At 55.1% G+C, this 17744-nt stretch overlaps 41 non-coding genes across 41 annotated transcripts; 9 read left to right on the top strand and 32 right to left on the bottom strand.

The window, feature by feature from the left end:
• Positions 1-117: 117 nt before the first annotated feature.
• Trnag-ucc (transfer RNA glycine (anticodon UCC)) lies at positions 118-189 on the top strand. The gene has a single exon. It is a non-coding gene; the product is annotated as a tRNA-Gly (tRNA).
• Positions 190-793: 604 nt separating this feature from the next.
• Positions 794-867, bottom strand: Trnai-aau (transfer RNA isoleucine (anticodon AAU)). Its single transcript has one exon. It is a non-coding gene; the product is annotated as a tRNA-Ile (tRNA).
• Positions 868-1065: 198 nt separating this feature from the next.
• Trnae-uuc (transfer RNA glutamic acid (anticodon UUC)) lies at positions 1066-1137 on the bottom strand. Its single transcript has one exon. It is a non-coding gene; the product is annotated as a tRNA-Glu (tRNA).
• A 304-nt stretch (positions 1138-1441) lies between these two features.
• On the bottom strand, positions 1442-1514 carry Trnam-cau (transfer RNA methionine (anticodon CAU)). The gene has a single exon. It is a non-coding gene; the product is annotated as a tRNA-Met (tRNA).
• Positions 1515-1894: 380 nt separating this feature from the next.
• Trnag-gcc (transfer RNA glycine (anticodon GCC)) lies at positions 1895-1965 on the bottom strand. Its single transcript has one exon. It is a non-coding gene; the product is annotated as a tRNA-Gly (tRNA).
• A 340-nt stretch (positions 1966-2305) lies between these two features.
• Positions 2306-2377, top strand: Trnag-ucc (transfer RNA glycine (anticodon UCC)). The gene has a single exon. It is a non-coding gene; the product is annotated as a tRNA-Gly (tRNA).
• A 604-nt stretch (positions 2378-2981) lies between these two features.
• Positions 2982-3056, bottom strand: Trnai-aau (transfer RNA isoleucine (anticodon AAU)). The gene has a single exon. It is a non-coding gene; the product is annotated as a tRNA-Ile (tRNA).
• Positions 3057-3254: 198 nt separating this feature from the next.
• On the bottom strand, positions 3255-3326 carry Trnae-uuc (transfer RNA glutamic acid (anticodon UUC)). The gene has a single exon. It is a non-coding gene; the product is annotated as a tRNA-Glu (tRNA).
• Positions 3327-3630: 304 nt separating this feature from the next.
• On the bottom strand, positions 3631-3703 carry Trnam-cau (transfer RNA methionine (anticodon CAU)). The gene has a single exon. It is a non-coding gene; the product is annotated as a tRNA-Met (tRNA).
• Positions 3704-4083: 380 nt separating this feature from the next.
• On the bottom strand, positions 4084-4154 carry Trnag-gcc (transfer RNA glycine (anticodon GCC)). The gene has a single exon. It is a non-coding gene; the product is annotated as a tRNA-Gly (tRNA).
• Positions 4155-4494: 340 nt separating this feature from the next.
• Positions 4495-4566, top strand: Trnag-ucc (transfer RNA glycine (anticodon UCC)). Its single transcript has one exon. It is a non-coding gene; the product is annotated as a tRNA-Gly (tRNA).
• A 604-nt stretch (positions 4567-5170) lies between these two features.
• Trnai-aau (transfer RNA isoleucine (anticodon AAU)) lies at positions 5171-5244 on the bottom strand. The gene has a single exon. It is a non-coding gene; the product is annotated as a tRNA-Ile (tRNA).
• Positions 5245-5442: 198 nt separating this feature from the next.
• On the bottom strand, positions 5443-5514 carry Trnae-uuc (transfer RNA glutamic acid (anticodon UUC)). Its single transcript has one exon. It is a non-coding gene; the product is annotated as a tRNA-Glu (tRNA).
• A 304-nt stretch (positions 5515-5818) lies between these two features.
• Trnam-cau (transfer RNA methionine (anticodon CAU)) lies at positions 5819-5891 on the bottom strand. The gene has a single exon. It is a non-coding gene; the product is annotated as a tRNA-Met (tRNA).
• Positions 5892-6271: 380 nt separating this feature from the next.
• Trnag-gcc (transfer RNA glycine (anticodon GCC)) lies at positions 6272-6342 on the bottom strand. The gene has a single exon. It is a non-coding gene; the product is annotated as a tRNA-Gly (tRNA).
• A 340-nt stretch (positions 6343-6682) lies between these two features.
• On the top strand, positions 6683-6754 carry Trnag-ucc (transfer RNA glycine (anticodon UCC)). Its single transcript has one exon. It is a non-coding gene; the product is annotated as a tRNA-Gly (tRNA).
• A 604-nt stretch (positions 6755-7358) lies between these two features.
• On the bottom strand, positions 7359-7433 carry Trnai-aau (transfer RNA isoleucine (anticodon AAU)). Its single transcript has one exon. It is a non-coding gene; the product is annotated as a tRNA-Ile (tRNA).
• A 198-nt stretch (positions 7434-7631) lies between these two features.
• Positions 7632-7703, bottom strand: Trnae-uuc (transfer RNA glutamic acid (anticodon UUC)). The gene has a single exon. It is a non-coding gene; the product is annotated as a tRNA-Glu (tRNA).
• A 304-nt stretch (positions 7704-8007) lies between these two features.
• On the bottom strand, positions 8008-8080 carry Trnam-cau (transfer RNA methionine (anticodon CAU)). The gene has a single exon. It is a non-coding gene; the product is annotated as a tRNA-Met (tRNA).
• Positions 8081-8460: 380 nt separating this feature from the next.
• Positions 8461-8531, bottom strand: Trnag-gcc (transfer RNA glycine (anticodon GCC)). The gene has a single exon. It is a non-coding gene; the product is annotated as a tRNA-Gly (tRNA).
• A 340-nt stretch (positions 8532-8871) lies between these two features.
• On the top strand, positions 8872-8943 carry Trnag-ucc (transfer RNA glycine (anticodon UCC)). The gene has a single exon. It is a non-coding gene; the product is annotated as a tRNA-Gly (tRNA).
• A 604-nt stretch (positions 8944-9547) lies between these two features.
• On the bottom strand, positions 9548-9622 carry Trnai-aau (transfer RNA isoleucine (anticodon AAU)). The gene has a single exon. It is a non-coding gene; the product is annotated as a tRNA-Ile (tRNA).
• Positions 9623-9820: 198 nt separating this feature from the next.
• Positions 9821-9892, bottom strand: Trnae-uuc (transfer RNA glutamic acid (anticodon UUC)). Its single transcript has one exon. It is a non-coding gene; the product is annotated as a tRNA-Glu (tRNA).
• A 304-nt stretch (positions 9893-10196) lies between these two features.
• On the bottom strand, positions 10197-10269 carry Trnam-cau (transfer RNA methionine (anticodon CAU)). Its single transcript has one exon. It is a non-coding gene; the product is annotated as a tRNA-Met (tRNA).
• Positions 10270-10649: 380 nt separating this feature from the next.
• Positions 10650-10720, bottom strand: Trnag-gcc (transfer RNA glycine (anticodon GCC)). Its single transcript has one exon. It is a non-coding gene; the product is annotated as a tRNA-Gly (tRNA).
• Positions 10721-11060: 340 nt separating this feature from the next.
• Trnag-ucc (transfer RNA glycine (anticodon UCC)) lies at positions 11061-11132 on the top strand. Its single transcript has one exon. It is a non-coding gene; the product is annotated as a tRNA-Gly (tRNA).
• Positions 11133-11736: 604 nt separating this feature from the next.
• On the bottom strand, positions 11737-11811 carry Trnai-aau (transfer RNA isoleucine (anticodon AAU)). Its single transcript has one exon. It is a non-coding gene; the product is annotated as a tRNA-Ile (tRNA).
• A 198-nt stretch (positions 11812-12009) lies between these two features.
• Positions 12010-12081, bottom strand: Trnae-uuc (transfer RNA glutamic acid (anticodon UUC)). Its single transcript has one exon. It is a non-coding gene; the product is annotated as a tRNA-Glu (tRNA).
• Positions 12082-12385: 304 nt separating this feature from the next.
• On the bottom strand, positions 12386-12458 carry Trnam-cau (transfer RNA methionine (anticodon CAU)). The gene has a single exon. It is a non-coding gene; the product is annotated as a tRNA-Met (tRNA).
• Positions 12459-12838: 380 nt separating this feature from the next.
• Positions 12839-12909, bottom strand: Trnag-gcc (transfer RNA glycine (anticodon GCC)). The gene has a single exon. It is a non-coding gene; the product is annotated as a tRNA-Gly (tRNA).
• Positions 12910-13249: 340 nt separating this feature from the next.
• Positions 13250-13321, top strand: Trnag-ucc (transfer RNA glycine (anticodon UCC)). The gene has a single exon. It is a non-coding gene; the product is annotated as a tRNA-Gly (tRNA).
• Positions 13322-13925: 604 nt separating this feature from the next.
• On the bottom strand, positions 13926-13999 carry Trnai-aau (transfer RNA isoleucine (anticodon AAU)). The gene has a single exon. It is a non-coding gene; the product is annotated as a tRNA-Ile (tRNA).
• Positions 14000-14197: 198 nt separating this feature from the next.
• Positions 14198-14269, bottom strand: Trnae-uuc (transfer RNA glutamic acid (anticodon UUC)). Its single transcript has one exon. It is a non-coding gene; the product is annotated as a tRNA-Glu (tRNA).
• Positions 14270-14573: 304 nt separating this feature from the next.
• Positions 14574-14646, bottom strand: Trnam-cau (transfer RNA methionine (anticodon CAU)). The gene has a single exon. It is a non-coding gene; the product is annotated as a tRNA-Met (tRNA).
• A 380-nt stretch (positions 14647-15026) lies between these two features.
• Positions 15027-15097, bottom strand: Trnag-gcc (transfer RNA glycine (anticodon GCC)). Its single transcript has one exon. It is a non-coding gene; the product is annotated as a tRNA-Gly (tRNA).
• A 340-nt stretch (positions 15098-15437) lies between these two features.
• On the top strand, positions 15438-15509 carry Trnag-ucc (transfer RNA glycine (anticodon UCC)). The gene has a single exon. It is a non-coding gene; the product is annotated as a tRNA-Gly (tRNA).
• A 604-nt stretch (positions 15510-16113) lies between these two features.
• Trnai-aau (transfer RNA isoleucine (anticodon AAU)) lies at positions 16114-16187 on the bottom strand. Its single transcript has one exon. It is a non-coding gene; the product is annotated as a tRNA-Ile (tRNA).
• A 198-nt stretch (positions 16188-16385) lies between these two features.
• Positions 16386-16457, bottom strand: Trnae-uuc (transfer RNA glutamic acid (anticodon UUC)). Its single transcript has one exon. It is a non-coding gene; the product is annotated as a tRNA-Glu (tRNA).
• A 304-nt stretch (positions 16458-16761) lies between these two features.
• Positions 16762-16834, bottom strand: Trnam-cau (transfer RNA methionine (anticodon CAU)). The gene has a single exon. It is a non-coding gene; the product is annotated as a tRNA-Met (tRNA).
• Positions 16835-17214: 380 nt separating this feature from the next.
• Positions 17215-17285, bottom strand: Trnag-gcc (transfer RNA glycine (anticodon GCC)). The gene has a single exon. It is a non-coding gene; the product is annotated as a tRNA-Gly (tRNA).
• A 340-nt stretch (positions 17286-17625) lies between these two features.
• Trnag-ucc (transfer RNA glycine (anticodon UCC)) lies at positions 17626-17697 on the top strand. The gene has a single exon. It is a non-coding gene; the product is annotated as a tRNA-Gly (tRNA).
• Positions 17698-17744: the final 47 nt, after the last annotated feature.

Below are 17744 nucleotides of genomic sequence, written 5' to 3'. Positions count from 1 at the left end.
ATGCAACTGGATGTGTTCCCCTAGCCTACCTCGAAATGCGCCTGCAGGTACGATCACCTTCGGCCGCTGCCGACAGGCGGGAAGCCGACACCGCGCGGCGTCGGGGCGCTCGCTTGTGCGGTGGTGGTGTAATGGTCAGCATAGTTGCCTTCCAAGCAGTTGATCCGGGTTCGATTCCCGGCCACCGCAGCAGGCTTTTAATTTCGCGTATGAGTACTTTTGCCACGCGCCCTTACATTCATGTTTTGCCGCCTCTTACTCGCTGCAGACCAGCCTATAGATAGTGTGTCTCGACTTGTCTCGACTTTGCTCAGCTGACGCGAGAGCTGACGCTCTCCAATCGGCCTATATCAAAACGACAAGCACGAGAAACGACTGAGAGAGGTAAGGAGAGGCGAGGCGAGGCGATGGACACACAGCACGCCCCTTCATTTCACGGTGGCGTCTCCCTGACCGAATCGGGCTGTAGCTCCGAAAACAAAGGAGAAAGAAAAATAGGAAGCGAAACTGCCAACAGCACCCTGTGTTCCCATGCGCTCGCCCGCCCAAGTACTGACAAGGGCCAAAGTTGTTACATATCGGCAATCGGACACTTTCTTTCATTTTCTCTTTATCGTATGAGAACCAGTGTATTCAACATATGATGGCCATTGCCGAGTGAATGCTGTAGCGCTTCCCGACAAGTCGGGTTCGGATCCTCTGTCTGTCGGCTTCCACGCAGAGTGATGATCTTTTGGTCATCACACTCGCCAGCTGAAATCGGCGCTGCCTTTTCGTGGTAGTAAAAGCGTAGTGGCCCGTGGGGGGATCGAACCCACGACCTTCGCGTTATTAGCACGACGCTCTAACCAACTGAGCTAACGGGCCTCGACGGACGCAGATGCTCAGCCCCACGCTCGAAACATGTGGCATGAAGCCATACGCCATTTCTATGGTCGTCGTGTGTCTGCTTCCCTTGTCTGTATCCTGCTGACGCTCACGAAACAGTAGCTATATTGCGAGCAGGACGGGAAACGGCAGTTCGGACAGCTCAAACTTGTCACGATTCGTGTGGGAAAAATTCCGTTCCGGTACCGGGAATCGAACCCGGGCCTCCTGGGTGAAAGCCAGGTATCCTAGCCACTAGACCACACCGGACGTGGGAGCTCACTCGACGGTTCGGACGGTCGCTTGGCGCATTTCGTGTCGAGTCCCGCGTCGTCGCCCTTCTCTCTTTGCGAGCATCTTTGCGCATACTGACTGGCAAGGCGCGCACCTCAAACGTCGCAGAGCAATGCTTTTGGCTTCATGCTCTGCTGGGAGAAGAGGAAAAGGGAAGCTGTAAGTAGCAATAACAAGGAGTAAACATTTTCCCGCTGAAGCGTTGAAACGTCGTGGATAACAAACAAGAAATAAGTTGGTGCCCTAGCAACAGCACCACCATCAGTCACAGAAAATTAAATGCCCCGGGTGAGGATCGAACTCACGACCTTAAGATTATGAGACTTACGCGCTGCCTACTGCGCTACCGAGGCACGGGTGCACCGCTTGCCCTCGAAAATAGGTAAACCCTGTACCCAATATTAGACGTAGAGACACTGTACTTCCTGGATAACGTGTTCTGTTACTACACGTGCATTGCCGGCCCATTTGATTGCGGTGTTGCTGCAGCTGTTGCAACGATAGGCAGCACTCCTTGTCGTTAAAGTTCAGTGCCTCGGAGGCACCTGGACACAGCAACTTGTGAGGCCAGGCCGGCGCTAGTCTGTAGAACATGATGCGAGCGTCCTAGTGGGGACCCGCGAGTGCTGCGTTCTCGGTTCTTCTCAAGGGAATCCAGCTATATATTCTTGTGGATCGTGCATCTCAAGCGCGCAAGCCACACGGCAGCACTATCGCGGGAAAAGCAAAATGATGCATCGGCCGGGAATCGAACCCGGGCCGCCCGCGTGGCAGGCGAGCATTCTACCACTGAACCACCGATGCTCGGGTCGGTAGTAAGTTCACGCTGCTTCCCGAGCGCATGTCGCAAGGGAAAGTGGGACTGCCGTCGAGCGCCGTAGCATTCTGTCGAGAAGATGCTGCAGACGCTGAATCCTGCACTGCACTGCTTAAAAATGCCGCCAGAACGCGGTCCTCTGCGTACTCTTGCGTCGCCGGCGCCGACTCTTGCCAAAGGATGCGAAGTGTGCGTGGATACGCCGTCCGAATGCAACTGGATGTGTTCCCCTAGCCTACCTCGAAATGCGCCTGCAGGTACGATCACCTTCGGCCGCTGCCGACAGGCGGGAAGCCGACACCGCGCGGCGTCGGGGCGCTCGCTTGTGCGGTGGTGGTGTAATGGTCAGCATAGTTGCCTTCCAAGCAGTTGATCCGGGTTCGATTCCCGGCCACCGCAGCAGGCTTTTAATTTCGCGTATGAGTACTTTTGCCACGCGCCCTTACATTCATGTTTTGCCGCCTCTTACTCGCTGCAGACCAGCCTATAGATAGTGTGTCTCGACTTGTCTCGACTTTGCTCAGCTGACGCGAGAGCTGACGCTCTCCAATCGGCCTATATCAAAACGACAAGCACGAGAAACGACTGAGAGAGGTAAGGAGAGGCGAGGCGAGGCGATGGACACACAGCACGCCCCTTCATTTCACGGTGGCGTCTCCCTGACCGAATCGGGCTGTAGCTCCGAAAACAAAGGAGAAAGAAAAATAGGAAGCGAAACTGCCAACAGCACCCTGTGTTCCCATGCGCTCGCCCGCCCAAGTACTGACAAGGGCCAAAGTTGTTACATATCGGCAATCGGACACTTTCTTTCATTTTCTCTTTATCGTATGAGAACCAGTGTATTCAACATATGATGGCCATTGCCGAGTGAATGCTGTAGCGCTTCCCGACAAGTCGGGTTCGGATCCTCTGTCTGTCGGCTTCCACGCAGAGTGATGATCTTTTGGTCATCACACTCGCCAGCTGAAATCGGCGCTGCCTTTTCGTGGTAGTAAAAGCGTAGTGGCCCGTGGGGGGGATCGAACCCACGACCTTCGCGTTATTAGCACGACGCTCTAACCAACTGAGCTAACGGGCCTCGACGGACGCAGATGCTCAGCCCCACGCTCGAAACATGTGGCATGAAGCCATACGCCATTTCTATGGTCGTCGTGTGTCTGCTTCCCTTGTCTGTATCCTGCTGACGCTCACGAAACAGTAGCTATATTGCGAGCAGGACGGGAAACGGCAGTTCGGACAGCTCAAACTTGTCACGATTCGTGTGGGAAAAATTCCGTTCCGGTACCGGGAATCGAACCCGGGCCTCCTGGGTGAAAGCCAGGTATCCTAGCCACTAGACCACACCGGACGTGGGAGCTCACTCGACGGTTCGGACGGTCGCTTGGCGCATTTCGTGTCGAGTCCCGCGTCGTCGCCCTTCTCTCTTTGCGAGCATCTTTGCGCATACTGACTGGCAAGGCGCGCACCTCAAACGTCGCAGAGCAATGCTTTTGGCTTCATGCTCTGCTGGGAGAAGAGGAAAAGGGAAGCTGTAAGTAGCAATAACAAGGAGTAAACATTTTCCCGCTGAAGCGTTGAAACGTCGTGGATAACAAACAAGAAATAAGTTGGTGCCCTAGCAACAGCACCACCATCAGTCACAGAAAATTAAATGCCCCGGGTGAGGATCGAACTCACGACCTTAAGATTATGAGACTTACGCGCTGCCTACTGCGCTACCGAGACACGGGTGCACCGCTTGCCCTCGAAAATAGGTAAACCCTGTACCCAATATTAGACGTAGAGACACTGTACTTCCTGGATAACGTGTTCTGTTACTACACGTGCATTGCCGGCCCATTTGATTGCGGTGTTGCTGCAGCTGTTGCAACGATAGGCAGCACTCCTTGTCGTTAAAGTTCAGTGCCTCGGAGGCACCTGGACACAGCAACTTGTGAGGCCAGGCCGGCGCTAGTCTGTAGAACATGATGCGAGCGTCCTAGTGGGGACCCGCGAGTGCTGCGTTCTCGGTTCTTCTCAAGGGAATCCAGCTATATATTCTTGTGGATCGTGCATCTCAAGCGCGCAAGCCACACGGCAGCACTATCGCGGGAAAAGCAAAATGATGCATCGGCCGGGAATCGAACCCGGGCCGCCCGCGTGGCAGGCGAGCATTCTACCACTGAACCACCGATGCTCGGGTCGGTAGTAAGTTCACGCTGCTTCCCGAGCGCATGTCGCAAGGGAAAGTGGGACTGCCGTCGAGCGCCGTAGCATTCTGTCGAGAAGATGCTGCAGACGCTGAATCCTGCACTGCACTGCTTAAAAATGCCGCCAGAACGCGGTCCTCTGCGTACTCTTGCGTCGCCGGCGCCGACTCTTGCCAAAGGATGCGAAGTGTGCGTGGATACGCCGTCCGAATGCAACTGGATGTGTTCCCCTAGCCTACCTCGAAATGCGCCTGCAGGTACGATCACCTTCGGCCGCTGCCGACAGGCGGGAAGCCGACACCGCGCGGCGTCGGGGCGCTCGCTTGTGCGGTGGTGGTGTAATGGTCAGCATAGTTGCCTTCCAAGCAGTTGATCCGGGTTCGATTCCCGGCCACCGCAGCAGGCTTTTAATTTCGCGTATGAGTACTTTTGCCACGCGCCCTTACATTCATGTTTTGCCGCCTCTTACTCGCTGCAGACCAGCCTATAGATAGTGTGTCTCGACTTGTCTCGACTTTGCTCAGCTGACGCGAGAGCTGACGCTCTCCAATCGGCCTATATCAAAACGACAAGCACGAGAAACGACTGAGAGAGGTAAGGAGAGGCGAGGCGAGGCGATGGACACACAGCACGCCCCTTCATTTCACGGTGGCGTCTCCCTGACCGAATCGGGCTGTAGCTCCGAAAACAAAGGAGAAAGAAAAATAGGAAGCGAAACTGCCAACAGCACCCTGTGTTCCCATGCGCTCGCCCGCCCAAGTACTGACAAGGGCCAAAGTTGTTACATATCGGCAATCGGACACTTTCTTTCATTTTCTCTTTATCGTATGAGAACCAGTGTATTCAACATATGATGGCCATTGCCGAGTGAATGCTGTAGCGCTTCCCGACAAGTCGGGTTCGGATCCTCTGTCTGTCGGCTTCCACGCAGAGTGATGATCTTTTGGTCATCACACTCGCCAGCTGAAATCGGCGCTGCCTTTTCGTGGTAGTAAAAGCGTAGTGGCCCGTGGGGGGATCGAACCCACGACCTTCGCGTTATTAGCACGACGCTCTAACCAACTGAGCTAACGGGCCTCGACGGACGCAGATGCTCAGCCCCACGCTCGAAACATGTGGCATGAAGCCATACGCCATTTCTATGGTCGTCGTGTGTCTGCTTCCCTTGTCTGTATCCTGCTGACGCTCACGAAACAGTAGCTATATTGCGAGCAGGACGGGAAACGGCAGTTCGGACAGCTCAAACTTGTCACGATTCGTGTGGGAAAAATTCCGTTCCGGTACCGGGAATCGAACCCGGGCCTCCTGGGTGAAAGCCAGGTATCCTAGCCACTAGACCACACCGGACGTGGGAGCTCACTCGACGGTTCGGACGGTCGCTTGGCGCATTTCGTGTCGAGTCCCGCGTCGTCGCCCTTCTCTCTTTGCGAGCATCTTTGCGCATACTGACTGGCAAGGCGCGCACCTCAAACGTCGCAGAGCAATGCTTTTGGCTTCATGCTCTGCTGGGAGAAGAGGAAAAGGGAAGCTGTAAGTAGCAATAACAAGGAGTAAACATTTTCCCGCTGAAGCGTTGAAACGTCGTGGATAACAAACAAGAAATAAGTTGGTGCCCTAGCAACAGCACCACCATCAGTCACAGAAAATTAAATGCCCCGGGTGAGGATCGAACTCACGACCTTAAGATTATGAGACTTACGCGCTGCCTACTGCGCTACCGAGGCACGGGTGCACCGCTTGCCCTCGAAAATAGGTAAACCCTGTACCCAATATTAGACGTAGAGACACTGTACTTCCTGGATAACGTGTTCTGTTACTACACGTGCATTGCCGGCCCATTTGATTGCGGTGTTGCTGCAGCTGTTGCAACGATAGGCAGCACTCCTTGTCGTTAAAGTTCAGTGCCTCGGAGGCACCTGGACACAGCAACTTGTGAGGCCAGGCCGGCGCTAGTCTGTAGAACATGATGCGAGCGTCCTAGTGGGGACCCGCGAGTGCTGCGTTCTCGGTTCTTCTCAAGGGAATCCAGCTATATATTCTTGTGGATCGTGCATCTCAAGCGCGCAAGCCACACGGCAGCACTATCGCGGGAAAAGCAAAATGATGCATCGGCCGGGAATCGAACCCGGGCCGCCCGCGTGGCAGGCGAGCATTCTACCACTGAACCACCGATGCTCGGGTCGGTAGTAAGTTCACGCTGCTTCCCGAGCGCATGTCGCAAGGGAAAGTGGGACTGCCGTCGAGCGCCGTAGCATTCTGTCGAGAAGATGCTGCAGACGCTGAATCCTGCACTGCACTGCTTAAAAATGCCGCCAGAACGCGGTCCTCTGCGTACTCTTGCGTCGCCGGCGCCGACTCTTGCCAAAGGATGCGAAGTGTGCGTGGATACGCCGTCCGAATGCAACTGGATGTGTTCCCCTAGCCTACCTCGAAATGCGCCTGCAGGTACGATCACCTTCGGCCGCTGCCGACAGGCGGGAAGCCGACACCGCGCGGCGTCGGGGCGCTCGCTTGTGCGGTGGTGGTGTAATGGTCAGCATAGTTGCCTTCCAAGCAGTTGATCCGGGTTCGATTCCCGGCCACCGCAGCAGGCTTTTAATTTCGCGTATGAGTACTTTTGCCACGCGCCCTTACATTCATGTTTTGCCGCCTCTTACTCGCTGCAGACCAGCCTATAGATAGTGTGTCTCGACTTGTCTCGACTTTGCTCAGCTGACGCGAGAGCTGACGCTCTCCAATCGGCCTATATCAAAACGACAAGCACGAGAAACGACTGAGAGAGGTAAGGAGAGGCGAGGCGAGGCGATGGACACACAGCACGCCCCTTCATTTCACGGTGGCGTCTCCCTGACCGAATCGGGCTGTAGCTCCGAAAACAAAGGAGAAAGAAAAATAGGAAGCGAAACTGCCAACAGCACCCTGTGTTCCCATGCGCTCGCCCGCCCAAGTACTGACAAGGGCCAAAGTTGTTACATATCGGCAATCGGACACTTTCTTTCATTTTCTCTTTATCGTATGAGAACCAGTGTATTCAACATATGATGGCCATTGCCGAGTGAATGCTGTAGCGCTTCCCGACAAGTCGGGTTCGGATCCTCTGTCTGTCGGCTTCCACGCAGAGTGATGATCTTTTGGTCATCACACTCGCCAGCTGAAATCGGCGCTGCCTTTTCGTGGTAGTAAAAGCGTAGTGGCCCGTGGGGGGGATCGAACCCACGACCTTCGCGTTATTAGCACGACGCTCTAACCAACTGAGCTAACGGGCCTCGACGGACGCAGATGCTCAGCCCCACGCTCGAAACATGTGGCATGAAGCCATACGCCATTTCTATGGTCGTCGTGTGTCTGCTTCCCTTGTCTGTATCCTGCTGACGCTCACGAAACAGTAGCTATATTGCGAGCAGGACGGGAAACGGCAGTTCGGACAGCTCAAACTTGTCACGATTCGTGTGGGAAAAATTCCGTTCCGGTACCGGGAATCGAACCCGGGCCTCCTGGGTGAAAGCCAGGTATCCTAGCCACTAGACCACACCGGACGTGGGAGCTCACTCGACGGTTCGGACGGTCGCTTGGCGCATTTCGTGTCGAGTCCCGCGTCGTCGCCCTTCTCTCTTTGCGAGCATCTTTGCGCATACTGACTGGCAAGGCGCGCACCTCAAACGTCGCAGAGCAATGCTTTTGGCTTCATGCTCTGCTGGGAGAAGAGGAAAAGGGAAGCTGTAAGTAGCAATAACAAGGAGTAAACATTTTCCCGCTGAAGCGTTGAAACGTCGTGGATAACAAACAAGAAATAAGTTGGTGCCCTAGCAACAGCACCACCATCAGTCACAGAAAATTAAATGCCCCGGGTGAGGATCGAACTCACGACCTTAAGATTATGAGACTTACGCGCTGCCTACTGCGCTACCGAGACACGGGTGCACCGCTTGCCCTCGAAAATAGGTAAACCCTGTACCCAATATTAGACGTAGAGACACTGTACTTCCTGGATAACGTGTTCTGTTACTACACGTGCATTGCCGGCCCATTTGATTGCGGTGTTGCTGCAGCTGTTGCAACGATAGGCAGCACTCCTTGTCGTTAAAGTTCAGTGCCTCGGAGGCACCTGGACACAGCAACTTGTGAGGCCAGGCCGGCGCTAGTCTGTAGAACATGATGCGAGCGTCCTAGTGGGGACCCGCGAGTGCTGCGTTCTCGGTTCTTCTCAAGGGAATCCAGCTATATATTCTTGTGGATCGTGCATCTCAAGCGCGCAAGCCACACGGCAGCACTATCGCGGGAAAAGCAAAATGATGCATCGGCCGGGAATCGAACCCGGGCCGCCCGCGTGGCAGGCGAGCATTCTACCACTGAACCACCGATGCTCGGGTCGGTAGTAAGTTCACGCTGCTTCCCGAGCGCATGTCGCAAGGGAAAGTGGGACTGCCGTCGAGCGCCGTAGCATTCTGTCGAGAAGATGCTGCAGACGCTGAATCCTGCACTGCACTGCTTAAAAATGCCGCCAGAACGCGGTCCTCTGCGTACTCTTGCGTCGCCGGCGCCGACTCTTGCCAAAGGATGCGAAGTGTGCGTGGATACGCCGTCCGAATGCAACTGGATGTGTTCCCCTAGCCTACCTCGAAATGCGCCTGCAGGTACGATCACCTTCGGCCGCTGCCGACAGGCGGGAAGCCGACACCGCGCGGCGTCGGGGCGCTCGCTTGTGCGGTGGTGGTGTAATGGTCAGCATAGTTGCCTTCCAAGCAGTTGATCCGGGTTCGATTCCCGGCCACCGCAGCAGGCTTTTAATTTCGCGTATGAGTACTTTTGCCACGCGCCCTTACATTCATGTTTTGCCGCCTCTTACTCGCTGCAGACCAGCCTATAGATAGTGTGTCTCGACTTGTCTCGACTTTGCTCAGCTGACGCGAGAGCTGACGCTCTCCAATCGGCCTATATCAAAACGACAAGCACGAGAAACGACTGAGAGAGGTAAGGAGAGGCGAGGCGAGGCGATGGACACACAGCACGCCCCTTCATTTCACGGTGGCGTCTCCCTGACCGAATCGGGCTGTAGCTCCGAAAACAAAGGAGAAAGAAAAATAGGAAGCGAAACTGCCAACAGCACCCTGTGTTCCCATGCGCTCGCCCGCCCAAGTACTGACAAGGGCCAAAGTTGTTACATATCGGCAATCGGACACTTTCTTTCATTTTCTCTTTATCGTATGAGAACCAGTGTATTCAACATATGATGGCCATTGCCGAGTGAATGCTGTAGCGCTTCCCGACAAGTCGGGTTCGGATCCTCTGTCTGTCGGCTTCCACGCAGAGTGATGATCTTTTGGTCATCACACTCGCCAGCTGAAATCGGCGCTGCCTTTTCGTGGTAGTAAAAGCGTAGTGGCCCGTGGGGGGGATCGAACCCACGACCTTCGCGTTATTAGCACGACGCTCTAACCAACTGAGCTAACGGGCCTCGACGGACGCAGATGCTCAGCCCCACGCTCGAAACATGTGGCATGAAGCCATACGCCATTTCTATGGTCGTCGTGTGTCTGCTTCCCTTGTCTGTATCCTGCTGACGCTCACGAAACAGTAGCTATATTGCGAGCAGGACGGGAAACGGCAGTTCGGACAGCTCAAACTTGTCACGATTCGTGTGGGAAAAATTCCGTTCCGGTACCGGGAATCGAACCCGGGCCTCCTGGGTGAAAGCCAGGTATCCTAGCCACTAGACCACACCGGACGTGGGAGCTCACTCGACGGTTCGGACGGTCGCTTGGCGCATTTCGTGTCGAGTCCCGCGTCGTCGCCCTTCTCTCTTTGCGAGCATCTTTGCGCATACTGACTGGCAAGGCGCGCACCTCAAACGTCGCAGAGCAATGCTTTTGGCTTCATGCTCTGCTGGGAGAAGAGGAAAAGGGAAGCTGTAAGTAGCAATAACAAGGAGTAAACATTTTCCCGCTGAAGCGTTGAAACGTCGTGGATAACAAACAAGAAATAAGTTGGTGCCCTAGCAACAGCACCACCATCAGTCACAGAAAATTAAATGCCCCGGGTGAGGATCGAACTCACGACCTTAAGATTATGAGACTTACGCGCTGCCTACTGCGCTACCGAGGCACGGGTGCACCGCTTGCCCTCGAAAATAGGTAAACCCTGTACCCAATATTAGACGTAGAGACACTGTACTTCCTGGATAACGTGTTCTGTTACTACACGTGCATTGCCGGCCCATTTGATTGCGGTGTTGCTGCAGCTGTTGCAACGATAGGCAGCACTCCTTGTCGTTAAAGTTCAGTGCCTCGGAGGCACCTGGACACAGCAACTTGTGAGGCCAGGCCGGCGCTAGTCTGTAGAACATGATGCGAGCGTCCTAGTGGGGACCCGCGAGTGCTGCGTTCTCGGTTCTTCTCAAGGGAATCCAGCTATATATTCTTGTGGATCGTGCATCTCAAGCGCGCAAGCCACACGGCAGCACTATCGCGGGAAAAGCAAAATGATGCATCGGCCGGGAATCGAACCCGGGCCGCCCGCGTGGCAGGCGAGCATTCTACCACTGAACCACCGATGCTCGGGTCGGTAGTAAGTTCACGCTGCTTCCCGAGCGCATGTCGCAAGGGAAAGTGGGACTGCCGTCGAGCGCCGTAGCATTCTGTCGAGAAGATGCTGCAGACGCTGAATCCTGCACTGCACTGCTTAAAAATGCCGCCAGAACGCGGTCCTCTGCGTACTCTTGCGTCGCCGGCGCCGACTCTTGCCAAAGGATGCGAAGTGTGCGTGGATACGCCGTCCGAATGCAACTGGATGTGTTCCCCTAGCCTACCTCGAAATGCGCCTGCAGGTACGATCACCTTCGGCCGCTGCCGACAGGCGGGAAGCCGACACCGCGCGGCGTCGGGGCGCTCGCTTGTGCGGTGGTGGTGTAATGGTCAGCATAGTTGCCTTCCAAGCAGTTGATCCGGGTTCGATTCCCGGCCACCGCAGCAGGCTTTTAATTTCGCGTATGAGTACTTTTGCCACGCGCCCTTACATTCATGTTTTGCCGCCTCTTACTCGCTGCAGACCAGCCTATAGATAGTGTGTCTCGACTTGTCTCGACTTTGCTCAGCTGACGCGAGAGCTGACGCTCTCCAATCGGCCTATATCAAAACGACAAGCACGAGAAACGACTGAGAGAGGTAAGGAGAGGCGAGGCGAGGCGATGGACACACAGCACGCCCCTTCATTTCACGGTGGCGTCTCCCTGACCGAATCGGGCTGTAGCTCCGAAAACAAAGGAGAAAGAAAAATAGGAAGCGAAACTGCCAACAGCACCCTGTGTTCCCATGCGCTCGCCCGCCCAAGTACTGACAAGGGCCAAAGTTGTTACATATCGGCAATCGGACACTTTCTTTCATTTTCTCTTTATCGTATGAGAACCAGTGTATTCAACATATGATGGCCATTGCCGAGTGAATGCTGTAGCGCTTCCCGACAAGTCGGGTTCGGATCCTCTGTCTGTCGGCTTCCACGCAGAGTGATGATCTTTTGGTCATCACACTCGCCAGCTGAAATCGGCGCTGCCTTTTCGTGGTAGTAAAAGCGTAGTGGCCCGTGGGGGGGATCGAACCCACGACCTTCGCGTTATTAGCACGACGCTCTAACCAACTGAGCTAACGGGCCTCGACGGACGCAGATGCTCAGCCCCACGCTCGAAACATGTGGCATGAAGCCATACGCCATTTCTATGGTCGTCGTGTGTCTGCTTCCCTTGTCTGTATCCTGCTGACGCTCACGAAACAGTAGCTATATTGCGAGCAGGACGGGAAACGGCAGTTCGGACAGCTCAAACTTGTCACGATTCGTGTGGGAAAAATTCCGTTCCGGTACCGGGAATCGAACCCGGGCCTCCTGGGTGAAAGCCAGGTATCCTAGCCACTAGACCACACCGGACGTGGGAGCTCACTCGACGGTTCGGACGGTCGCTTGGCGCATTTCGTGTCGAGTCCCGCGTCGTCGCCCTTCTCTCTTTGCGAGCATCTTTGCGCATACTGACTGGCAAGGCGCGCACCTCAAACGTCGCAGAGCAATGCTTTTGGCTTCATGCTCTGCTGGGAGAAGAGGAAAAGGGAAGCTGTAAGTAGCAATAACAAGGAGTAAACATTTTCCCGCTGAAGCGTTGAAACGTCGTGGATAACAAACAAGAAATAAGTTGGTGCCCTAGCAACAGCACCACCATCAGTCACAGAAAATTAAATGCCCCGGGTGAGGATCGAACTCACGACCTTAAGATTATGAGACTTACGCGCTGCCTACTGCGCTACCGAGACACGGGTGCACCGCTTGCCCTCGAAAATAGGTAAACCCTGTACCCAATATTAGACGTAGAGACACTGTACTTCCTGGATAACGTGTTCTGTTACTACACGTGCATTGCCGGCCCATTTGATTGCGGTGTTGCTGCAGCTGTTGCAACGATAGGCAGCACTCCTTGTCGTTAAAGTTCAGTGCCTCGGAGGCACCTGGACACAGCAACTTGTGAGGCCAGGCCGGCGCTAGTCTGTAGAACATGATGCGAGCGTCCTAGTGGGGACCCGCGAGTGCTGCGTTCTCGGTTCTTCTCAAGGGAATCCAGCTATATATTCTTGTGGATCGTGCATCTCAAGCGCGCAAGCCACACGGCAGCACTATCGCGGGAAAAGCAAAATGATGCATCGGCCGGGAATCGAACCCGGGCCGCCCGCGTGGCAGGCGAGCATTCTACCACTGAACCACCGATGCTCGGGTCGGTAGTAAGTTCACGCTGCTTCCCGAGCGCATGTCGCAAGGGAAAGTGGGACTGCCGTCGAGCGCCGTAGCATTCTGTCGAGAAGATGCTGCAGACGCTGAATCCTGCACTGCACTGCTTAAAAATGCCGCCAGAACGCGGTCCTCTGCGTACTCTTGCGTCGCCGGCGCCGACTCTTGCCAAAGGATGCGAAGTGTGCGTGGATACGCCGTCCGAATGCAACTGGATGTGTTCCCCTAGCCTACCTCGAAATGCGCCTGCAGGTACGATCACCTTCGGCCGCTGCCGACAGGCGGGAAGCCGACACCGCGCGGCGTCGGGGCGCTCGCTTGTGCGGTGGTGGTGTAATGGTCAGCATAGTTGCCTTCCAAGCAGTTGATCCGGGTTCGATTCCCGGCCACCGCAGCAGGCTTTTAATTTCGCGTATGAGTACTTTTGCCACGCGCCCTTACATTCATGTTTTGCCGCCTCTTACTCGCTGCAGACCAGCCTATAGATAGTGTGTCTCGACTTGTCTCGACTTTGCTCAGCTGACGCGAGAGCTGACGCTCTCCAATCGGCCTATATCAAAACGACAAGCACGAGAAACGACTGAGAGAGGTAAGGAGAGGCGAGGCGAGGCGATGGACACACAGCACGCCCCTTCATTTCACGGTGGCGTCTCCCTGACCGAATCGGGCTGTAGCTCCGAAAACAAAGGAGAAAGAAAAATAGGAAGCGAAACTGCCAACAGCACCCTGTGTTCCCATGCGCTCGCCCGCCCAAGTACTGACAAGGGCCAAAGTTGTTACATATCGGCAATCGGACACTTTCTTTCATTTTCTCTTTATCGTATGAGAACCAGTGTATTCAACATATGATGGCCATTGCCGAGTGAATGCTGTAGCGCTTCCCGACAAGTCGGGTTCGGATCCTCTGTCTGTCGGCTTCCACGCAGAGTGATGATCTTTTGGTCATCACACTCGCCAGCTGAAATCGGCGCTGCCTTTTCGTGGTAGTAAAAGCGTAGTGGCCCGTGGGGGGATCGAACCCACGACCTTCGCGTTATTAGCACGACGCTCTAACCAACTGAGCTAACGGGCCTCGACGGACGCAGATGCTCAGCCCCACGCTCGAAACATGTGGCATGAAGCCATACGCCATTTCTATGGTCGTCGTGTGTCTGCTTCCCTTGTCTGTATCCTGCTGACGCTCACGAAACAGTAGCTATATTGCGAGCAGGACGGGAAACGGCAGTTCGGACAGCTCAAACTTGTCACGATTCGTGTGGGAAAAATTCCGTTCCGGTACCGGGAATCGAACCCGGGCCTCCTGGGTGAAAGCCAGGTATCCTAGCCACTAGACCACACCGGACGTGGGAGCTCACTCGACGGTTCGGACGGTCGCTTGGCGCATTTCGTGTCGAGTCCCGCGTCGTCGCCCTTCTCTCTTTGCGAGCATCTTTGCGCATACTGACTGGCAAGGCGCGCACCTCAAACGTCGCAGAGCAATGCTTTTGGCTTCATGCTCTGCTGGGAGAAGAGGAAAAGGGAAGCTGTAAGTAGCAATAACAAGGAGTAAACATTTTCCCGCTGAAGCGTTGAAACGTCGTGGATAACAAACAAGAAATAAGTTGGTGCCCTAGCAACAGCACCACCATCAGTCACAGAAAATTAAATGCCCCGGGTGAGGATCGAACTCACGACCTTAAGATTATGAGACTTACGCGCTGCCTACTGCGCTACCGAGGCACGGGTGCACCGCTTGCCCTCGAAAATAGGTAAACCCTGTACCCAATATTAGACGTAGAGACACTGTACTTCCTGGATAACGTGTTCTGTTACTACACGTGCATTGCCGGCCCATTTGATTGCGGTGTTGCTGCAGCTGTTGCAACGATAGGCAGCACTCCTTGTCGTTAAAGTTCAGTGCCTCGGAGGCACCTGGACACAGCAACTTGTGAGGCCAGGCCGGCGCTAGTCTGTAGAACATGATGCGAGCGTCCTAGTGGGGACCCGCGAGTGCTGCGTTCTCGGTTCTTCTCAAGGGAATCCAGCTATATATTCTTGTGGATCGTGCATCTCAAGCGCGCAAGCCACACGGCAGCACTATCGCGGGAAAAGCAAAATGATGCATCGGCCGGGAATCGAACCCGGGCCGCCCGCGTGGCAGGCGAGCATTCTACCACTGAACCACCGATGCTCGGGTCGGTAGTAAGTTCACGCTGCTTCCCGAGCGCATGTCGCAAGGGAAAGTGGGACTGCCGTCGAGCGCCGTAGCATTCTGTCGAGAAGATGCTGCAGACGCTGAATCCTGCACTGCACTGCTTAAAAATGCCGCCAGAACGCGGTCCTCTGCGTACTCTTGCGTCGCCGGCGCCGACTCTTGCCAAAGGATGCGAAGTGTGCGTGGATACGCCGTCCGAATGCAACTGGATGTGTTCCCCTAGCCTACCTCGAAATGCGCCTGCAGGTACGATCACCTTCGGCCGCTGCCGACAGGCGGGAAGCCGACACCGCGCGGCGTCGGGGCGCTCGCTTGTGCGGTGGTGGTGTAATGGTCAGCATAGTTGCCTTCCAAGCAGTTGATCCGGGTTCGATTCCCGGCCACCGCAGCAGGCTTTTAATTTCGCGTATGAGTACTTTTGCCACGCGCCCTTACATTCATGTTTTGCCGCCTCTTACTCGCTGCAGACCAGCCTATAGATAGTGTGTCTCGACTTGTCTCGACTTTGCTCAGCTGACGCGAGAGCTGACGCTCTCCAATCGGCCTATATCAAAACGACAAGCACGAGAAACGACTGAGAGAGGTAAGGAGAGGCGAGGCGAGGCGATGGACACACAGCACGCCCCTTCATTTCACGGTGGCGTCTCCCTGACCGAATCGGGCTGTAGCTCCGAAAACAAAGGAGAAAGAAAAATAGGAAGCGAAACTGCCAACAGCACCCTGTGTTCCCATGCGCTCGCCCGCCCAAGTACTGACAAGGGCCAAAGTTGTTACATATCGGCAATCGGACACTTTCTTTCATTTTCTCTTTATCGTATGAGAACCAGTGTATTCAACATATGATGGCCATTGCCGAGTGAATGCTGTAGCGCTTCCCGACAAGTCGGGTTCGGATCCTCTGTCTGTCGGCTTCCACGCAGAGTGATGATCTTTTGGTCATCACACTCGCCAGCTGAAATCGGCGCTGCCTTTTCGTGGTAGTAAAAGCGTAGTGGCCCGTGGGGGGATCGAACCCACGACCTTCGCGTTATTAGCACGACGCTCTAACCAACTGAGCTAACGGGCCTCGACGGACGCAGATGCTCAGCCCCACGCTCGAAACATGTGGCATGAAGCCATACGCCATTTCTATGGTCGTCGTGTGTCTGCTTCCCTTGTCTGTATCCTGCTGACGCTCACGAAACAGTAGCTATATTGCGAGCAGGACGGGAAACGGCAGTTCGGACAGCTCAAACTTGTCACGATTCGTGTGGGAAAAATTCCGTTCCGGTACCGGGAATCGAACCCGGGCCTCCTGGGTGAAAGCCAGGTATCCTAGCCACTAGACCACACCGGACGTGGGAGCTCACTCGACGGTTCGGACGGTCGCTTGGCGCATTTCGTGTCGAGTCCCGCGTCGTCGCCCTTCTCTCTTTGCGAGCATCTTTGCGCATACTGACTGGCAAGGCGCGCACCTCAAACGTCGCAGAGCAATGCTTTTGGCTTCATGCTCTGCTGGGAGAAGAGGAAAAGGGAAGCTGTAAGTAGCAATAACAAGGAGTAAACATTTTCCCGCTGAAGCGTTGAAACGTCGTGGATAACAAACAAGAAATAAGTTGGTGCCCTAGCAACAGCACCACCATCAGTCACAGAAAATTAAATGCCCCGGGTGAGGATCGAACTCACGACCTTAAGATTATGAGACTTACGCGCTGCCTACTGCGCTACCGAGGCACGGGTGCACCGCTTGCCCTCGAAAATAGGTAAACCCTGTACCCAATATTAGACGTAGAGACACTGTACTTCCTGGATAACGTGTTCTGTTACTACACGTGCATTGCCGGCCCATTTGATTGCGGTGTTGCTGCAGCTGTTGCAACGATAGGCAGCACTCCTTGTCGTTAAAGTTCAGTGCCTCGGAGGCACCTGGACACAGCAACTTGTGAGGCCAGGCCGGCGCTAGTCTGTAGAACATGATGCGAGCGTCCTAGTGGGGACCCGCGAGTGCTGCGTTCTCGGTTCTTCTCAAGGGAATCCAGCTATATATTCTTGTGGATCGTGCATCTCAAGCGCGCAAGCCACACGGCAGCACTATCGCGGGAAAAGCAAAATGATGCATCGGCCGGGAATCGAACCCGGGCCGCCCGCGTGGCAGGCGAGCATTCTACCACTGAACCACCGATGCTCGGGTCGGTAGTAAGTTCACGCTGCTTCCCGAGCGCATGTCGCAAGGGAAAGTGGGACTGCCGTCGAGCGCCGTAGCATTCTGTCGAGAAGATGCTGCAGACGCTGAATCCTGCACTGCACTGCTTAAAAATGCCGCCAGAACGCGGTCCTCTGCGTACTCTTGCGTCGCCGGCGCCGACTCTTGCCAAAGGATGCGAAGTGTGCGTGGATACGCCGTCCGAATGCAACTGGATGTGTTCCCCTAGCCTACCTCGAAATGCGCCTGCAGGTACGATCACCTTCGGCCGCTGCCGACAGGCGGGAAGCCGACACCGCGCGGCGTCGGGGCGCTCGCTTGTGCGGTGGTGGTGTAATGGTCAGCATAGTTGCCTTCCAAGCAGTTGATCCGGGTTCGATTCCCGGCCACCGCAGCAGGCTTTTAATTTCGCGTATGAGTACTTTTGCCACGCGCCCTTAC

This window comes from Schistocerca cancellata, unplaced genomic scaffold (assembly GCF_023864275.1).
Source record: "Schistocerca cancellata isolate TAMUIC-IGC-003103 unplaced genomic scaffold, iqSchCanc2.1 HiC_scaffold_507, whole genome shotgun sequence".
Lineage (NCBI taxonomy): Eukaryota > Metazoa > Arthropoda > Insecta > Orthoptera > Acrididae > Schistocerca > Schistocerca cancellata.
Note: the sequence above shows the minus strand (reverse complement) of the source record. Positions and strands in the feature narration are given on the sequence as shown.